The 19,465-nt window shown below is 30.9% G+C and overlaps 2 pseudogenes; one reads left to right on the top strand and one right to left on the bottom strand.

Moving 5' to 3' along the window:
• Positions 1-980: 980 nt before the first annotated feature.
• LOC116016067 lies at positions 981-2,249 on the top strand (annotated as a pseudogene).
• Positions 2,250-14,312: 12,063 nt separating this feature from the next.
• LOC116017883 lies at positions 14,313-18,831 on the bottom strand (annotated as a pseudogene).
• Positions 18,832-19,465: the final 634 nt, after the last annotated feature.

The raw sequence follows: 19,465 nt of genomic DNA on the forward strand, positions 1-19,465 counted from the left end.
AATAAACTAAATTGCATTTTTCTCTAAATAAATTACATGCTATGAAGTAATAATGGTGTAGAATTCAGGCCGGCTTAGCTTTGTGCTGGCTAAGCTTAAATGATGTAACATTGAAGATTTGATTTGGTGATAATTGTTTCCAATAATTATATCGCTCGTGGACCATGTTGCATGTTGTTGTATGCACTTAATGCATCCCCATATTTTTTTTTCTTAATTTTTTTTAAACCAACAGTTATTTTTTCTTTTTCCTTTAATACAAATAAAATTAGTGTATAAAAAATATATTATTAAAAAACTCTAATTGAGATCTTTTAAATGATATCTATATTGATATACGCAGTATTTTTTAAAAAATAAATTCATAGGTACATAATTTAGTGTAATATTTTTGCACATTAAATTCTGTTTTTATGAACATATATACAGAAGGAACATTAAGAATTTATTACAGAATTAATGAAAATAGATATGTTGTATATGGAGTTTAGTGTTTATGTACATTAAGATTTAAGTTTACGATCATATAGAACAAACATTATGAACATGGTACAGGATAAAAGTTACGGAGTATTAAACATGATGCACATGTAATATAATTTTATGTACATTATTAACTTTTGTTTTTACGAACATATAGAATTAATATTATGAACCTACTATAGAGTGAATGAAAATATATGTGATGTACATGTAGTTTAGTTTTTATGTACATTAAAATTTACCTTTATGATTTATGAAGATATAACATAAATATTAGGGAAAAAAGCACTTTTGGTCCCCAATTAGTATCACATTTGAAATGTTATCCCTATCTTTCAATTTGAACAAATTTGGTCCCTCAATTATTGAGACGGTTGTCAATTTAGTCCTTCTGTTAGGTTATCCCAATTAACACCGTTAATACCATTGGCAAATTTGGAATTTCACATTGGAAAATGCACTTTTGGTCCCTCATCATCCCAAGATTGATCTTTCGCATGAAGATTAAGCCAAAGCAATGTTTGCTGGTGTATGCTTCACCCCCCGCAAAAAATTCAGGAAATTACTGGCCCGAGCTTCAAATAAACCGCAATTTCATTGTTCTGAACCAAGAATTTATTCAACCTTTGAATAAGAATGCAATGAGCTTAAACGAGGTCGAAGAAACTATAGAGTTAAGAGGTTTGTCTGTTGATTTGAACGAGGAGGCAATGAGCTTAAACGAGGCCGAGGAAGAAAATGTTCCTGATACACCGAGCTTTGTAGATAGTCTCCATCGTTTGCACAGGAAACTCCTACTACTCGAGAAGAAGGATTCCGCGAGTGAGGAGTCGTTGGATGGGAGTGTGATAGGTGATTTAGATGGTTTGGACCCAGTTTCGACGATTGAGCGATTGAAAACAGCGCTGAAAGCTGAAAGGAAGGCACTGCACGCTGTATACACCGAGCTGGAAGAGGAGAGGAGTGCTTCTGCAGTGGCGGCTAATCAGATGATGGCTATGATAAACCGGCTTCAAGAAGAGAAGGGTGCAATGCAGATGGAGGCTCTTCAGTATCAGAGGATGATGGACGAGCAATCGGAGTATGACCAAGACGCGTTGTAGTTGCTAAACGAGCTCATGGTGAAGCGGGAGAAAGAAAGGCATGAGCTCGAGAAAGAATTGGAGGTGTATAGAAAAAGGGTGTTGGAGTTTGAGGCTAAAGAGAAGGTTGTGATGTTGAAAAGAAGCAAAGATAGCAGTGATAGAAGTGCATTTTCCTCGGCTTCTTGTAGTAACGGTGAGGAGGATAGCGATGGGTTTTGCTAAAGAAACAAATGGCAAACATCAAATTTTAAGTTCAATGGGGAAGAGTCTTCTCCCTCTCTTCGACGATGCCATTAGTGACGAAAATGGAAACGTTGCACACGGGAACGGGTTCTTCTACTCCAATGGCATGCACCACGATTCAGACATCACGGGAGACTATGATTTGCAAAACAACAAGAGGGTTGCTGTCGAAGAGGAATTGGATTGCCTGCACGAAAGGCTACAAGCGCTAGAGGCTGATAGGGAGTTCCTAAATTACTGTATTAAGCTAAGATTGCAAGAATCTTTGTCTTAATCTTCCTGTGAAAGATCATGGGATTTTGAGGGACCAAAAGTGCATTTTCCAATGTGAAATTCCAAATTTGCCCATGGTATTAACGGTGTTAATTGGGATAACTTAACAGAAGGACTAAATTGACAACCGTCTCAATAATTGAGGGACCAAATTTGTTCAAATTGAAAGATAGGGATAAGATTTCAAATGTGATACTAATTGGGGAACAAAAAGTGGTTTTTTCCCTAAATATTATGAGTATAATACATGATATATAATACATTAGATTGAGACTTAAGGTACAGTGTATTCAATCAAAACTTTTATAAACTTTTAAAAACTTTTAACTACTTTAAGAGTTTGGTAGTATTCAATTCAGACTTTTCAAAAGTCTTTAAAAGTATACTGATATTCAATTCAGAATTTTATAGTCTTTAAAAATCTACTGGTGTTCAAAAACTTATTAATTTTCATAGACCCTATTAGAATAGGATTTTCGTAGGTTTTTTTTTTTTCACTAATATAAATAGATGAAATTCAACCCTCAAACCCCAAACTTTTCAACTTTCACTACAAGCTTTTTTTCTCTATCTGAACCAAACAAACTTTTTATCAATCCCTATCAAATTTTACGGTGGGTTTCAAACCTTTCATAAATACTCAAACACTTTTTATTTTTATATCTTTATCTTCATACATATTTATAAAAAAAATATAATAAAAAAATTATTACAAAAATAATTATTTGCTGTTGTTCACAACAATTTTTTTTTTTTTTTTGCTGCGAACAACAAGAAGTTGTTATTGGCCTGGTTGCAGCAGAATTGACCTAAATTTTTTAATTCAAATTTTTTATATAATTAACATAATTTTATATAATTGTATGTTCACTAATTATTAATATATGTATTTGTGTTAAATTATTTTTTTGAGAGATTCTAATTTATTTTATAGTGAAAACTGATTATATTTTCTTTATGTATAATACACTCTATTTTTGTGTCAGTCAGTATGTATTTTTTTATTTTTATTTTTTGCAATGCATTAATTTATTTATATATGATTTATAAAAATATATTTTTTAAGAAAATTATAAATAATGGATTAATAGAAGTTATGGAATGTTTGTAAGGATGTATTTAATTTAGAGTTTTAATGACTTTTGCATACTTTTTAATATAAAAAAAGGTTTTTAAAAGTATAGAAAAATGTTTGTTGTATGAATTTTTATAGACTCGTACAAAGTTGATGAAAGTTTAAAAGATTCTAAGTCTAGAAAGATTTTACAAAAGTCATTTAAAATCCATCACTTTAAAAGTATTTAAATGTCTAGATTGAATACACCCCTTTAATATAAAACGGTGTTGATATAATTTTCCAATTGTTTCTAGTCCTCATCAAAGGATTTTAATTTTTAAAAAAATTAAGGGTGTGTTTGGTTCATGGCTTTAGCTATCAAGAATGAGAATCAAAGTCATTGTTATTGTTTGGTTGACAGGTTTAACTCTACTATGAAATTTGATTACCCCTTAATTAGAAAACTCATCCCCTAATAAAATAAGGGTGTGTTTGGTTGGTGGGTTTAGGCATAAGGTATGGGTATCAAAGTGATTGTTATTGTTTGGTTGATAGGTTTTTAGAATACTACTATGGGTTTGGAATACCCCATTAATGGGAAAACCCATACCCTAATGCAATAAGGGTTTCACTTCCCTTCCTCCTTTCTTCCCCAACTATTAATAATCATTCCCATTCCACCCTATTACCAAACATGCAAAATTCTTTCACCAAAACCCATTACCCTTACCAAGTATTTGATACCCATACCGATTTCGTTCCCTTGTGCGAACCAAACACACCCTAAGAGTTTCATTCCATTATCCCCTCTTAATTGGTAATTTGATTTTTAAGTTTAGATTAGTTCTTTTAGATTTTTGTTTTTATTTTTTGTTCATATTGGTGCTTTAGATGTCTTTATATTAGAATAAATTGTCTTGATTTTTTGTTCTTGTATTTTTAAAACCTCTATTCCCATTATAAAATCATACATAATCAAACAACAATATTAGTAATCATTCTAATTCCACCTTACTACCAACACATGTAAAATACTTTCACTAAAACCCGGCCATTACAATTACTACGTATTTGATTTCTATTCTAATTTTGATTCTCATGTACGAACCAAACAAACTCTAAAAGTTATTTATCTTGGAAGAAGTCTCATGTGCCCATTAATAGAGACTATAGAAATAGTCTCCAATTCTCCCATAGGAGATAAGAACACCCTATTGCCGCAATTTGTCGATCTCCAATCACTAGAAAACAAAATGTCACGCAGGAGATGATGATACTTCTTTTGGTGTTGTTTTTATTTTTATTCTTTGATGAGGGAGAAACTCTAACTATTATTTAAGAATGCACACGAATAAATTTTATCTTTATATAATAATCTGTAAATCATATAGAAAATGTGAATTACACTTTGACGAAGACATTGTTCAACGGACTTGATCAATAAGGCGTTGACAAAATTAAATCAGTTATATTAACATAATTTAAGAATAAAATGTGTTTTTGTTTTGTTATTTTATTATGTTAATAATTGTAGCAAATTATATTATGATGGATAAATGTTTATTTTTAATATAATAAAAATTTATTTTAGATAATATATTAAAAATTAACACTAAAAATATGAATACATCGTACACCAAAAATAAAAGTTAAATAAGTTTTAAAATTATTTGATAATTTTTGCACATTAATTTGTAGGATATATATTCGGTGCACTAATGGGGAGTCGTATGAGATGTGTTTTGTGGATATCCTAGCTTCTTGCCACAAGCTTCCCGAAGTTCCACATGTATCCAGGTAAGCTATTTGTCTTACCTGAGACCTTTATTTAGTGTGATAAGCTCGAAATAGTTAGCTGGGATAAGGATTTTGTCTTTCAATAACTTATAATAATGGGTATGGTTATATTTACGATGCGTATGGAAAATGATTTATTAGTTAAAGTTTGATTTATTTGACCTAAGTTAAACCATCAAAATGAATGTTTAGTAAATAATTTTTTGTTGATTTCACAATACATCTGATCCAATGTGGAGGTTGTTAGAAAATTTGTGGTTCAAATCCTTTGGAAATATTCAAGACCACACATTTGTTTGCTACGTGCATGGTTTCACCGAAATCTTCTCATCACTAAGCAACTAACACCTCAAAGTTCTCATTATTGTTACGTTACAATAGTTATAGTATAAATACATGTTCTTTCTTACATTTCAGACACACTTCCATTCTTACATTCATCTTTATCCTCTTACATTCTTTGTAATAATCTCTTATCTTATTAGAGATAATATTGTTACCAAATTTGTCTCAAATTATTCTTGTCTTTTTCCTATCTATATTTAACTTCTTTTAATTCTCAATTTATGATTATTCTTTTGCATTATTCTGCTATATTCCTAACAGTTATTATTATTATTATTATTATTATTATTATTATTATTATTATTATTATTTTGAGAAAAATTATTATTATTATTATTATTATTATTATTATTATATGTCCCCTGTAACCCTACGACCTCACAAATTCTCTAATAAAAAATGACTTTATTATAATGGATTAAGTTTTTGTTTCTTTGCTCAATGAGGAGAAAGACTATAGGCTGAAATAACCATTTTTTGTCCTATTAATGAATTATTGGTTGGCTATGGGACAAATGTGGCTAAAGATTCTTTCAACAACCGGTAGTTGGCACAACTAGGACACTAACATTTTTTTTAGTGGAGAGGCAAGACAATTCAAGTGGAAAAATAGGCAGAAAAGTAAAAATACAGTTGTGTTTGGTTGGAAATTTTTTTACTTTACTATGGGACTTGATACATATTACTAATGTATATTTGCACTTTTACTATCCTATTATTGGATTCAAATCTTTAAGTAATTATAGAACTCTTTACTATTTTCCTCACCTACTTTTGAAATGAACAATGGAATAAAAAATGGGAAAGAAAAAAATAAAAATAAAATAAAAAGATCATTGTTCATATATGGAACTTTAAATAAATAAATAAATAAATATATATATATATATATATATATATATATGTGTGTGTGTGTATTTTGTGTATTTATTTATTTTAATTTATTTATTTATTTTGATTTCAACTCCTATTTATTACCAAGCAATCAAAGAGAATCTTTTTACTTAAACTCATTATCGTTATCAAGTATTTGATTCTCATTACCATTGAAGTTCCAATGTTTTAACCAACACACCCTAAATGTTCTTAAGAGAACTGTTTTTAATGAAGTTTGGTCTATATTAGATTGAATTATTAATAAAATTTTACGTGATGTGATTATATGAATACTAATATAAAAAAATAAAAAATAAAAAATGAAAAGGAAAAAAGTGATAGCTAGTCCATAAAGAAAGAGGTTATATATTTCTTGCCTTTTGGATCTTTATTGGATGTCCACCCACTTCTTCACCAAGTTCATGATTGTGGTGGGATTATAAGGACCACCGACCACCTACTTTTTTTTTTCTTTTCTTTTAAAGCTATTTGATACCTAAAATTTAGAGAAATATTCTTGATTCATTTGCAAACTCCATTTATTCTATCTGAATCCCCCAATTCCCCTGTAAAGATTATGCCTTTTTGGCTGTTTTTATATGGTTTTCAAATTTGCTTGGAAGATGCCTAAGGCAGGGTAAGAAATTAGAGAATAAGAAACAAATGAAAATTTAAACTATACAATATTTAAATGTCTATTAAAATATTTTATAATTTTATTTTATGTTTAATAAAATTATATTATTTATTACTTATATTACCGACAAAGGATAAATATATGGGAAAAATGTAATTTTAGTCCCTCAATTGTACCTTAATAGCGGTTTTAGTCTCAAACATTTTACCATTGCATTATACACCCCTACATCTTTAAAAAAGTTGCAGTTTTAATCTTTGGAGCAACTAAATAATTAAAATCTATTAAAATTATACTTGGTACATGAGTGTTTTAGTACTTTTAATGTTTATTTTTAAATTATAATATTGTTTAGTCTTGATATTTCATTTGTAAAGTAAAATATATATATATATATGATTTTAACAAAGTCGTATAGAGAAAGTAAAGACGATGTGTCACAATTGAAAATAAAAATTTTAAGGAAGAAAGTTGTCGAATTTCAATTGTGCATATGAAATACCAAAACTGACAATGTTATAAAGAACAAATATAATAAAATTTGAAAATATCCATGTACCAAGTAAAATGTTAATAGAGTTTAATAGTTTTGTTGCTTTAGGATTAAAATGTAATTTTTTTAAAGGGTTATGAGTGTATATTTTAAATTTTAAAAAATAAGGATTAAAATCGCTAATAAGAAACAATTGAGGAAGTAAAATTACTTTTTTCTCTAAATATAACTTACAATAAAGATACTAAATACTAATGCAAAAATGAAAGGTTAAAAGTATTTATGACGTAACAAATTGCGGGAAGGTCACATATTGATGAGTTGTTTAGCTGGAAGGCATGATAATTATTAATGACGGAAAAAATTACAATCATTATTGCGTGGACCATGATTATTCACACAGTTGTGTAAATCACAGTTTAAAAACACATAAAATACATTATTCTAACTGATAAAATATATTATTTTAACTTATAAAATACATTATCTTAACCCATAAAATTTATTAGTTTAACAGATATAAAGTACATTATTCTAACTCATAAAATACATTATCTTATCCTAAAATATTCATTATTCTAATATGCGTGCAGAGTAAAAAAAATTTATTTTTAAAATAAAAACGACGTAGTTTTGGATCATGGTTCACGCATTCACACAATAAATTACAGGAAGGGCAATATATTGATGAGTTGTTTAGCTGGAAGGCATGATAATTGCTGGAGATGGAAGTGGGACAAATTTATATGGAAGCAGACAAAACATGGCATTTCCATGGACCACATTATACGGACGTCGTCTATTGTCCAGACTAGAAACGTGCATTGTTAAAATCTTACGGCCTTGACCATTTTTAAAATTTTAGTTTACAACGTTGGCCCCGGGTGTGATAATTTATATAGCACCAAAATGAGAAATGAAAAAAATTAACGTAAACCCTAAGGGGCGTTTGGTTCAAGTTATATAAGATAAATAAGGTTATATTTACTTGGTAATATAAAATTCTCATGTTTGGTTCAAGTTATATAAGATTCTCAGGGAATGTAACATAACCTCCCGATGAAGTTTTTAGCTATTGGAAGGGAATGTGAGATACACCCCGATTTCTTAGGTAATCTCACATTCCCTTATCTTATTCCTAATATTGAGCTTTTAGCATTTTAATCAATTTATCTTATTTCCGTTGTCTTATTTACCTACTTCAGTTTTAAACCAAACACAGGAATCTAACATTCCCAGTTATCTAATATTCCCAGCAATTTAACATTCCGTGAACCAAACGCCCTCAGAGTTTAGATCGCTTGACTTGATGTCACGATTAAAAATGATTAGAATTTTTGAATTGGATCTCTTTTGCATGCATGACACTATGATCTAATCGGTGAACTGATTGTGCGACTTATGATTTACCTCTGTAGTGAGTGGCTCTATAGATAAGGTGCTTGGGCTTAGGATTAGTTCGGAAAATTGGTACCATCTAAGTGTAAAATGTAAAATTAATGTAAAAGATTAAGCGTGAAATAAAGATATTGCACACAACACCTTTTTTTTTTCCAACTTTTGTTTTATTCCAAAAGCATTTTCAAATAATTTTCAAGGAGTTCCAAAATATGGAGTATTTCATTATATTATATTACTCTTATCAAGGTAATCTAAGATTGCCTAACAAAATAGGAGTAGTCACATTACCTTGAAACATTACCGCCACATCGATCAGCTTTGAGATAATATAATATTGAGTCATTTCCATTTTTGGTCCTACTGTTATTGCGACATTGTCAATTTTAGTCCACTTCATTAATTTTTGCCACATTACGGCCAGTCTTATTTAGTCCTTGCCACTTTTAGTCCACCGTTAAAATTTTCGTCAAATGGTCGTCCAAAACATGGGTATTTTTTCTCTTTTCATGTTTTGTCATCTCCTTGATCATCTGCAGTGGTTTTCCTTACACATTTTCATCCAATGAAGAGGTCCGGCGGAAGCCTGTGAGCCACATTACAAAGTCATGGCTTTCGCCGAACCTCTTCATTGGATGAAAATGTGTAAGGAAGACCACTACAAATGGTAAAGGAGATGATCAAAGCATGAAAAGACCAAAATATCTCTATTTTAGACGGTTATTTGACGAAAATTTTAACGGTGGACTAAAGGTGGCAAGAACTAAATAAGACTGGTCGTAATGTGACAAAAATTAATGAAGTGGACTAAAATTGGCAATGCCCCAATAACAGTAGGACCAAAAATGAAAATGACTCTATAATATTACCAGGTAATCTCATAACTTGAACCAAACAAGGTAATATAACATTACCAAACTCAGATAACCACAGGAATGTGAATATGATAATATTATATTTTAATTTCTTTTTGAGAATATGATAATATTATATTTTAATTTCTTGTTTAGTTCAAAGAAATGTAAGATTTATTGCAAAGAATGTGAGATTCTAGATTCCTAAACTTTGTTTCTAGTTCATTTTTGTAGCGTTCATAAAAATCACATTCCCTCACATTCTTAGGTTATATGAAATTTTAAAAAATGTTACATTACTCCAAAATATCCCTTGAACGAAACACTCTCTTAAAAGTTTTTACGTATTATAATGGACAATAATACTTTTTATATGTATTGATTGTTTATTAATTGACTAATAATATTACAAGTTAACTGCTTAACAATTAAATACAAAAAAAATTTTTTTAAAAAAATCAATCAAACGGTGCAAAATGAGAATAGAAATTTATGAGGGACGTAGTATTGCTCATTAGAAAAAATGTTTTTATTGAATTGATAAGATATGGAATCTCTTTGTCTCTTTGATATAAGGTTAAGAGTTAGACTCTACGTTCGCATGGGCAGCTCAATTTGTCATAGGGGTGAAGTTCAGAAGAAGAGATCAGTGATTGAGTCTAACCAACGGCAGGTCTAGCCTTTGTGGTTCGGTGGAGTGTCCTTGAGGTTGGGGATTCAACTTTTTGAGAGAAAGTTAAGAGTCGAGTCTGATCGTATAATTTCTTTTTTATATAATAAATTTATAAAGAAAATTTACAATTACGATTAGTACATGTACTTTTTGCACCCGATACTATTATGTATCAATAGGAGTGTACTAAAATAATTACTAAGAACAAGCCCAATAAAAGTTTTTATAGGATCTTTGGGTGGGGTACGGTGAATGGAGAAAACAGGAGAGAGGAGAAAAGAGTTATTGTAAAGGAAAAGATTTTCTAAGTAAAATGCGCCTCACCAATATGTAATGCACACGCCCACTGGGCATGTTGATGGTGGTTTTTTGTTTTTTTACTTAAAAAAAAATCAACAATTTTCAAACTGTTTGATCTAATAATATTAATACAATCATATTAATATATATTATGCTAATGAGTGCAAAAGACACTTATGGACATGAATTTTCTTAAATTTATGAAATCGCATCGAGATATTCGTTATGAAGACAACATTGGTACGCAATGGATCATAGTCCAAACAATTATGTGAACTATAGTTTAAAATAGTATCGTTATGTTCAACCAATTCTATATCTACGAAGTGTCCATTTTTTAAAATTAAGGAAACTACAAGGTGTATAAAATTAAGCTAACAAATAGCAGATCTCACATAATGAGTGTATATTGCCAAATGAATATGTAGTTGAATTAAAATAATACTTTAATAGTGTTGTAATGAAACTACAATGTTTATAAAATGAAACTAAATAACATATCTCATATATTGAGTGTATATTGTCAAATGAAACTATAGTTGAATTAGAATGAAATTTTAGTGGTGTTAGACCATCTACACTAAATTCTGCACCAAATTCTACACTAAAAGGAATATTTCCAGCATAATTTTACACAAAATTTTTTCCATCTCCAACGCATTACACCAAATTTTATTTCTTCACTCAAATAATTTGTTTTCTCATAAATTAAGACTTTATATTATCTTTAAATATTTTAATATAAAATATAATCATTATGCAATGTTATGCAAATAATATAAAGTAATTTTTTTAGATTTAATTTTGTTAAATTCATACTTTATGTAGTTTCATTTTTAATTATTTTATATTCAATATTAGTCTTGTTTTAATCGTCTTGATGAGATCTTTCAAATGATATAATTTATTTTTAATAATATAAAGTTTATATCTAATAATTTAACAAAATGATGTAAAAATATATTAAAACAAAAGTAAGAACTAGGGGGCAAAATGGGGAAAAAACACTAAGAACACATTTGGTGCGGATGAACAGTGCAGCCCCAAATATGGCGCTGCATTGTTCACCATGCACCAAAAATATGGTGGGATGCAGTGTTGATTGGAGCAGATTTGGAGCGCCATTACACTATTTTTTTTTGCTGTTTTGGTGCTTTGGAGTGAAGGTTGGAGATGACCTTATAATGAAAGTATTGTGTATCAATTGAAATTGAAAGATCCACACATTATTGAACTCTGATTGCTTCTATCTATTAACTGATCCATGGTCGATAAAACTCTCAATATACACTCGATAAAACGAATATGAGAGAGGCTGAGTATAAAAACAAATATGAGATATGTTGATGAGAAGCTTGCAATGAAGATAAAAGAGGCTATTGTATAGATCTTACTAAAATTTGCAGTCTACCATTCTAATGCTAACAATTATTTTGTTCTAAAATTATTCAAAGTACATTATATTGTTTACAGGTACACATTGCCAGGTGGACTATGATACACAATAAAATTTGCCATTGACATTAATACGCAATTGTCATATCATGGACCAGGGTTCACAGTGCAATGTGAACCCTGGTTCAATATACATAATTCTTATTCATCATAATGCACAAAATTCATAATACTTGAAATTCATGTTCATAATACACATATACATAAACACGATATAATGAACATGAATTCTGTGCATTTTGAATATAAAATTTGTGCATTATGAACATGAATTATGTGTATTATATAATTAAGGAAACCTAAACACTTAATATAATATACAGAATTCATATTATATTCATAATGCACAAAATTCATGTTCATAATGCATAAAATTCATATTCATTATATCGTGTTTATGTGTATATGTATTATGAATATGAATTATGTACATTATGAACATTAATTTATGCATTATAAAATCAAATTCTGTGTATTAGACGAAATTCACAGTGCACTGTAGACTCTGATCCACAATATAATTTGCTACTAATACAGGCTCCATTATTCAGTGTAGTGGGCCTTCGTTTGTGACTGCCAGACCACATGGATCGATTATCCATATATATTCTGCATGTGACTGCTGTGAAATGGTTTGTGAATTATTTTTAGTTTTTGAAATAAACCACTTCATAACTTAATTAATATCCTCCATTAAAGCATAACAATTAACAAAGGAAAAAAGGAGGGCGTGAAGATCACTCATCACGATCTGGCCTAAAAACGAACTCCTGAACTAGTAAATAGATCGTTTAATTCACATAATGCTTAACAAAAGAGATAATAAATGAGTAATTTTTTAAAAAATAGTTTGATGTCTTTCACGTACTAAAATAGAAAGTGTTAAACATATTTTACAATATCTAATATTAAAAACATTCCTTATGGGCCAACTCCCGTGCCTCTCGGAGCGAACGCGGGTGGACTCCAACCATTAAACGACGGACGGAGAAAAACCCGGTGAATTTAAAAAAAAAATTAAAATATTAATTATATTATGAATAAAAACAATACTATTATTTTATTTTATAAATAATAATAAAAATAAAATTATTATTTAATTTACAAATGCCTATTTTCACTACATAGTGCAAGTAATTTACCTTTGTTAACATTTGTGCACCTAATGATAGGTGCACTTAAAGATAACGTTTGGTGCAACTAATGATAACATTAGGTGCACTTAATATTAATGTTTAGTGTACATTATTTGTTGCACTTGTAATACATTTTACTTGCACTTGTGATACATTTTACTTGTACTTAGATGCACTATATGAAATTGTTACTTACACTTTTAATAAAAATTACTTGTATTTTGATGTTCAATTATTTATGAAAATACCACGACATTTTTTTTTTAAATCAGTGTTTCTGATCTGTTAGATCTCAACACGTGGACGACTCTGAGTGGTTCTGATTTCTCTCCTGGGCTAGACATTCTCACCTGAACAGCCTTAAATATATATAACTTTAATGATGTAAGAACAATTTTTTTGATAAAAAAATAACAGTACAATATCTGTAATGTAAAGTACAATTGTATCATTATTATAAAAATACAAACAAAAAATATTAATATCATAATGACTTAAATCATTCCAATAATGCAAAAACATAATTAAAATATTGAGTCTTATTCTAAATGATCAAAAGAAGATTAATTAAATAAAAAAAATACTTAACCTAAATTTTTTTTTAATTGCAAGAAAATAATTTTCAAGATTCCTTACTTGTAATCTTTGATGCTATCTTTGAATACTATGTATATAGTCCAGTTAATTAATTGATCAAAATTTATGTTAAATTTTATATTGTATTTTTTAATACAGTCTAATATATTCATAATATATATTCAATAATTATGCCAACTTTGATTGAAATGAGATTTGAACCTGAGACATTTCTTATGGAAATCAATGAGTAGGTTAATAATACGAAGTAATAAATAGTTAACAGAAATACAGAATAGTCTGTTACTAAAGTTTACATTGACAGAACGCAAGAATATTTAGAAAAAGAATGATATAATAGAGGATAAAGTTGGAAAATAAAAAAAATATATTAAAATCAAAATAATATGAACTATTCATTTCCAGTAAACAATTAGATCAACATTTTTTAATTCATGTTATAGGCCTAGTTTTATTGGTTCTTATTAGATTACTTTAGTAAAGATTTAAGGTTGTCAAGCCATGATATTGAACAAAAATGAATCCAAATCCAATCCTAACCATTATTTCTTTAGGAGGTTGAGGATTGAACGGAAACCAAACCCCTTTGGCCTAATCATTATTTCTATAATTCTTAATTAACATGTTTCATTTGAAGCATTATATAGCATAGAATAACAGTCCAAACAAATAGTGTACTAATAATGAGAGTTAAGCCTACTGCAACCAAGAGCTTTCTACCACCTAACATGTAATTTATGAAGATTACAACATACAAACAAAGGTTGTGAACTGAAAGCTCTGCCTGCCAATCAACAACTATTTTGCAGCACATTAAATAACTACAAGTTACCTGAAAGTTTACGCCACTGATCGATCTGATAATCCGATGAATATAATTCTCAAATTGCTCCCTTTTTTGGGAAATTGAATGTGGATGCTGGTACAGGTAGGCTCAAGCTTGAATCCAACATCTGACGAGTAAGCACCGTGCCTGGCTTTGTTAGTTCATTGAAAGCGGCAGTGACGCTCATTTTTAGCTTCTTTGCTGACCTCTCGCCCTCAGAACTCGCGCTTGGAGAAGTCCTGTGGCAACTAGAATCGGGAGTAAGAGGCTCATGATGAGAAGAGAATGATTCGTCAAAAGAGAGGCTCTTTGCTGTGGCAAGAGCCTTCACGGGCTTATCACCGTAATGATTCTCAGATGTTGGCACTGGAGTTGCTGGGTCAGTCCTATTATCGGATTCTGGGCCATTCTCACCGCCTGCTGATGGAGTCCCAAAGCCAGGCACTTCAGAGAGAACTCCGCTAAGTCGCTCTTGTTCTTCGATAATCTTCTTCAAATACTTCCCTTGGGCCTCTATCCTTAGCTGCAGCTGGCGCTGAACCTGTTGCAAGAGCGTAAAGTTCACATGTAACCATAGATTCACAAAAAGCGCATAATTCATTTTCCATCTGAACTAAAAGTTCAATCGCAAAAGGAACATTAAACCATTAATTCTAATTTTTATGCCAGCCAAAACAATCCTCCAAAAACAGATCTTATCAGGGTCTTGTAAACCCATATATGGTTAAATCATCCTTGGCTCGTTTTCATAAAATGTAGAACTGATAAAGTGATAAAGTGATAAGCAAAACTCTTGCAAGAGAACAGTTTTCCAGATAGATGAAATGACTTTTCTCATTTGTTGGATACATTCTTTTAATTAAAATAAACAATAAAAGGGATTAAACATTGCATTCCAAGTGCAAGAAAGCAAACCTCTAGTTGTTCGTGAAGTCGTTTTTGGACCTCCATCTGCAATTTCAGTGCTTCGGTAATTTGCATTCCACTGTTTAATGTCAAAATGAATTCTTCGTCACATTAAATTAAAATAGTAGTAATCATATGATAGAGAATAGATGTTGTAAAGGGTGAACCATCCAGGCCAGAAATATGTAGACATGTTAGTACATGTTGAGAAAGGGTATAGGCAAAGAGCAAAAATCTACTCACGATGAGCCATCGAGGCCAGAAATCATATCCTTTGATTCTTTCTTATCAGCTTTTTGCCCTAGCAATTGCCATTTATTAGAAAATTCACAGCTCAAAATTTTAAAGGAGAATTACTATCATACCATAAAGTAGGGAACTATAGATAAACCTACCATGAGATGAGGAATCAGGAAGGTACTTGGCAAGGCGATATTTCTGGAAAACAGAATAAAAATAAAAAGGTCTAAGGGCTCTGAGTTGTTCCCTCATAAATTACCGAAAGAAGGCTCTTTAAAAGGAAAACTTGCATATATCATCATTTTTGAAATAGTACCTGTAAATGGCTTTTTACATGGTAAATTGTCAACCCTTGAACTCCCATGACCCTCAAGACACCCTTAGGAGTAGCACCTGAACCATAGAACCAATCTCACAAAACTTAAAACTGTGCATTTAAAAAAAAAAAAAAACCTCTGCACATAAATATAGTTGTTTTTACTTGGACACTCTCTTGAATTAATGGGAGAAGGCAGATCACAGTGATAAAGCACTCAGGCATTCATAATGAGAAACAAATTATAGTGCATTTAGACTCTTTTTTTTTTTTTGAGTACTACTGACTCTGTTACAATGTAGTATCTGTTCATAGCTACTTTCTCAACCTACTGAAGCACAAAGAGTCAACATTTGCCTCCACTGAGGCTCAAACCCACTCCCATCATCCATGTGGGAGTGTTAACCAGGACACCGGGTGCCACTAGACTACAAGGTCTTTGGCTGAGTGGCTGAGTGCATTTAGACTTGATTTGAGCCAAAACTAGAAATCTAGAATGTGATCAATTTTAGTAAGTATCAATAAGTGGCTGAGTGGCTCTGAAGAATTGAGATCTACATAGAGGTAGAGTGCTGGTTACGCCACAGAAAGATAAGCAGCAAAAATAAAAAAACTCACGATCTGGGCCACCAAGTTGTGCTACAGCATCAACAAATCTGTCATGAAGTTCATGTGTCCAGCGCAAACGTTGCTTTGAAGCAAGACTAGGATTGTTGTTACCCCCACTAATTTGATCCATTGAGGCGGCACCAGTGTCTAATTGTTGATTATGGGCTACTCCATTGTTGTGGACTAAGTTTGCACTAGGAACCCCTTTTGGTTGATACATTTCATTAATCTGTAGACAAGAAACTATAGTGTCTTAAACAATAAAAGGCAACCAATAAACCGTAAAAGTCTAGAAGTCAAAACAAATCAAAGTATTAAACTGAAGTTTGCACAACCCATATCAATCATGGAAACCAGAATTCTCTTTGGATAGCATTGGAGGAAAAGGCAGTCTATTTTCGGTGTAATGGTTAAGATATGCAGCTGCCTTTCCATTTCATTATTGATAAGTGACAATTTAATGTATCTCCTACCTCATTTCTATTGGTTTAGGTTTTTGTTAGCTTACATAGATTTTTACATCATTTTGTAGGAAGAAATTCGGCTTCATTGAATCAATTGAACAGTGAAAACTTATATGATTAATTGGGATGAAGTGATGTCTTTACTGCAATTAGAGGAGGCCATTACAAGCCCTTTGCATTTTGACAATCAAAGAAAGAGAATGACAGCCACCTTCATGCTATATCTTCTTCAATAATAAAAGAGAGAAAGAAGAGCTGCGTGGGGAGCAGAATTAGGCAATTTGGAGATGAGAGATAAATCGCTCCGTTCATTCAATTAAAGCAATTATCTTTCTTTGTTAAGTCATGATTATTTCCTTTGTTTCCTTTTCTTAGAGATGTGCTTTGAAACATTAAATTTCACTAAAAGTTCAATATTGCACAAGAATCACTTCAAAGCCTCACATGCAGAAAATGGGTAAGCAAAATAACAGGAAACAAAGAAATGAGAGAACATAGGAAATCGGCAAATTTAAATGAAGGTGCACATTTAAGAAGGCTTCTATCCTTCTTAGTTCAGTTATCCCACACAATTCTTAAAACATAGCCAATATTTTTAAGAGATCCATTCTCCAAATGATCACTACAGGTACTGAACAACATACAAAAGCTGCAATTTGTGAAAAAGAAAAAAGTTTCACCAATTTCGGCTCCTTACCGCATTCACTCAATCCAATCCAATCCAACTTTCTTGTCTAGAACAAGAAGCCACCACAATGTCGAAAACCCCACTCAAAGCAATTATAGAGCTCACAAAACCATTCTGCTAAGATTGATTTGTCATTTAATTAATTCTCAATAGAAGTCACCCAATTAGCTTTAAGGTTGGAAATCTAATCCCACCACCTACAACTCTCCCTTTATGCAAACTCATAATTCAACCACATTACTATTTACTGAACAGGTAAGAATAAAATTGCTTTTATTAAACATAATTAAAGCATTAAAAGCTCCAGATAGTACAATCCAAGAAAGCAACCCTAGTTTTACATGAAAATAAGAAGAATGGCAGAACTATTATGCAAAAACTATTCGAAATGAAAAAGAATGACGAAAAGCAAACTTGAGCTGAAGCTCCTAGATCACCACTCAACAACACGAACATCAAGCTAGAACAAAAAATCATCAATATTTCCTATAAAATTCGCAAACAAAAACAAAACAAAACAAAACAAAACAAAGAAGCATAGCAAATCAGCAAATTAGCAAAGGGTTATCCAGGAAAAATTGGAAACCTATGGCTAAAACAGTAATTCTCCACTTACATCTCTGGTTAAAGATTAAAGAGTGTTTTCTCTTCCTCCTCCTCTTCTTCTTCTTCTCTGATGCGATTCCTGATCCGTCTTCCCCCCTGCTACACTGGAAATGGTGGTTTTCGAATTTTGGGTATTTAATTATGTTCGAGTAGAAAAAAAAAATAATAAAAATGAAAGGGATGAGAGAGGAGAGGGGAGAGAGACTGTTGAGTTCAACGCTCCAATGAGTGCAGGCAGGCTGGCAGAAAAACAATGAAGGCGGCCGGCCCGGAATCTACCGTGTAATATTCCGGGAGTTTTGTGCAATTGGGCCCTTAACAATTTGTCATTTTCTTAATCTGATAGTAATGGCGTTCTTTGTTTTCATACATCGCTCTTCTAACTGTCGTTTTCTCTGCTCTCAACTTGATTATCAACTTTAACATTTCTTGTTTGCCTTTCTAGGCCGATCACCTCAACGCCCAAGAATCTACCTCCTGCTAACAATTCGACTCTTATCTACAATATTTTTTTTGTTATTGAATAATTTAAGGGAAAATGAAAATTGTTTCTCGTGAATTATTTGTTTATGGCGTTTTTTGCTTGAATTACTCATGTATCTACATTAGTCCTTTAATTATTTTATAAGTGACGATTTTTTCTATTTTATGTTAAATATACATTTTTATCTTTTAAAATAAATATTTCATTTTTTTTTACTAACAAATTATTGCTTATATAAAAAGATAACCACGATTCGGTTCAACACAGACTGGACACTGTAACAATTGAACTGAAATCCGGTTCATAAGTGGAACTTAAAAAGGTATCGCTTCCACTTTATTAAAACCAGAATCGACGTTTAGTTCGAAATCAGTCAGTTCCGATCACGAACCGGGAAAAAATATTAATGGTTGGATTTTGACTATTTTAAAAATAAAAATAGAATTTACCAAAAAAAAGAAAAGTTCAAGCCGTCGGTTCAAATCGGAATTGTCGGTTTTGGTTTATCATTTCTCAGAATTGTGAACTAGAATCATACTGCAATCAAAAAGAGCATACACCATTTGTAAATATAATAACTATAATTTTAAACCAATGCTAGTAACATTAATATTATAATTATAA

This window comes from Ipomoea triloba, chromosome 4 (assembly GCF_003576645.1).
Source record: "Ipomoea triloba cultivar NCNSP0323 chromosome 4, ASM357664v1".
Lineage (NCBI taxonomy): Eukaryota > Viridiplantae > Streptophyta > Magnoliopsida > Solanales > Convolvulaceae > Ipomoea > Ipomoea triloba.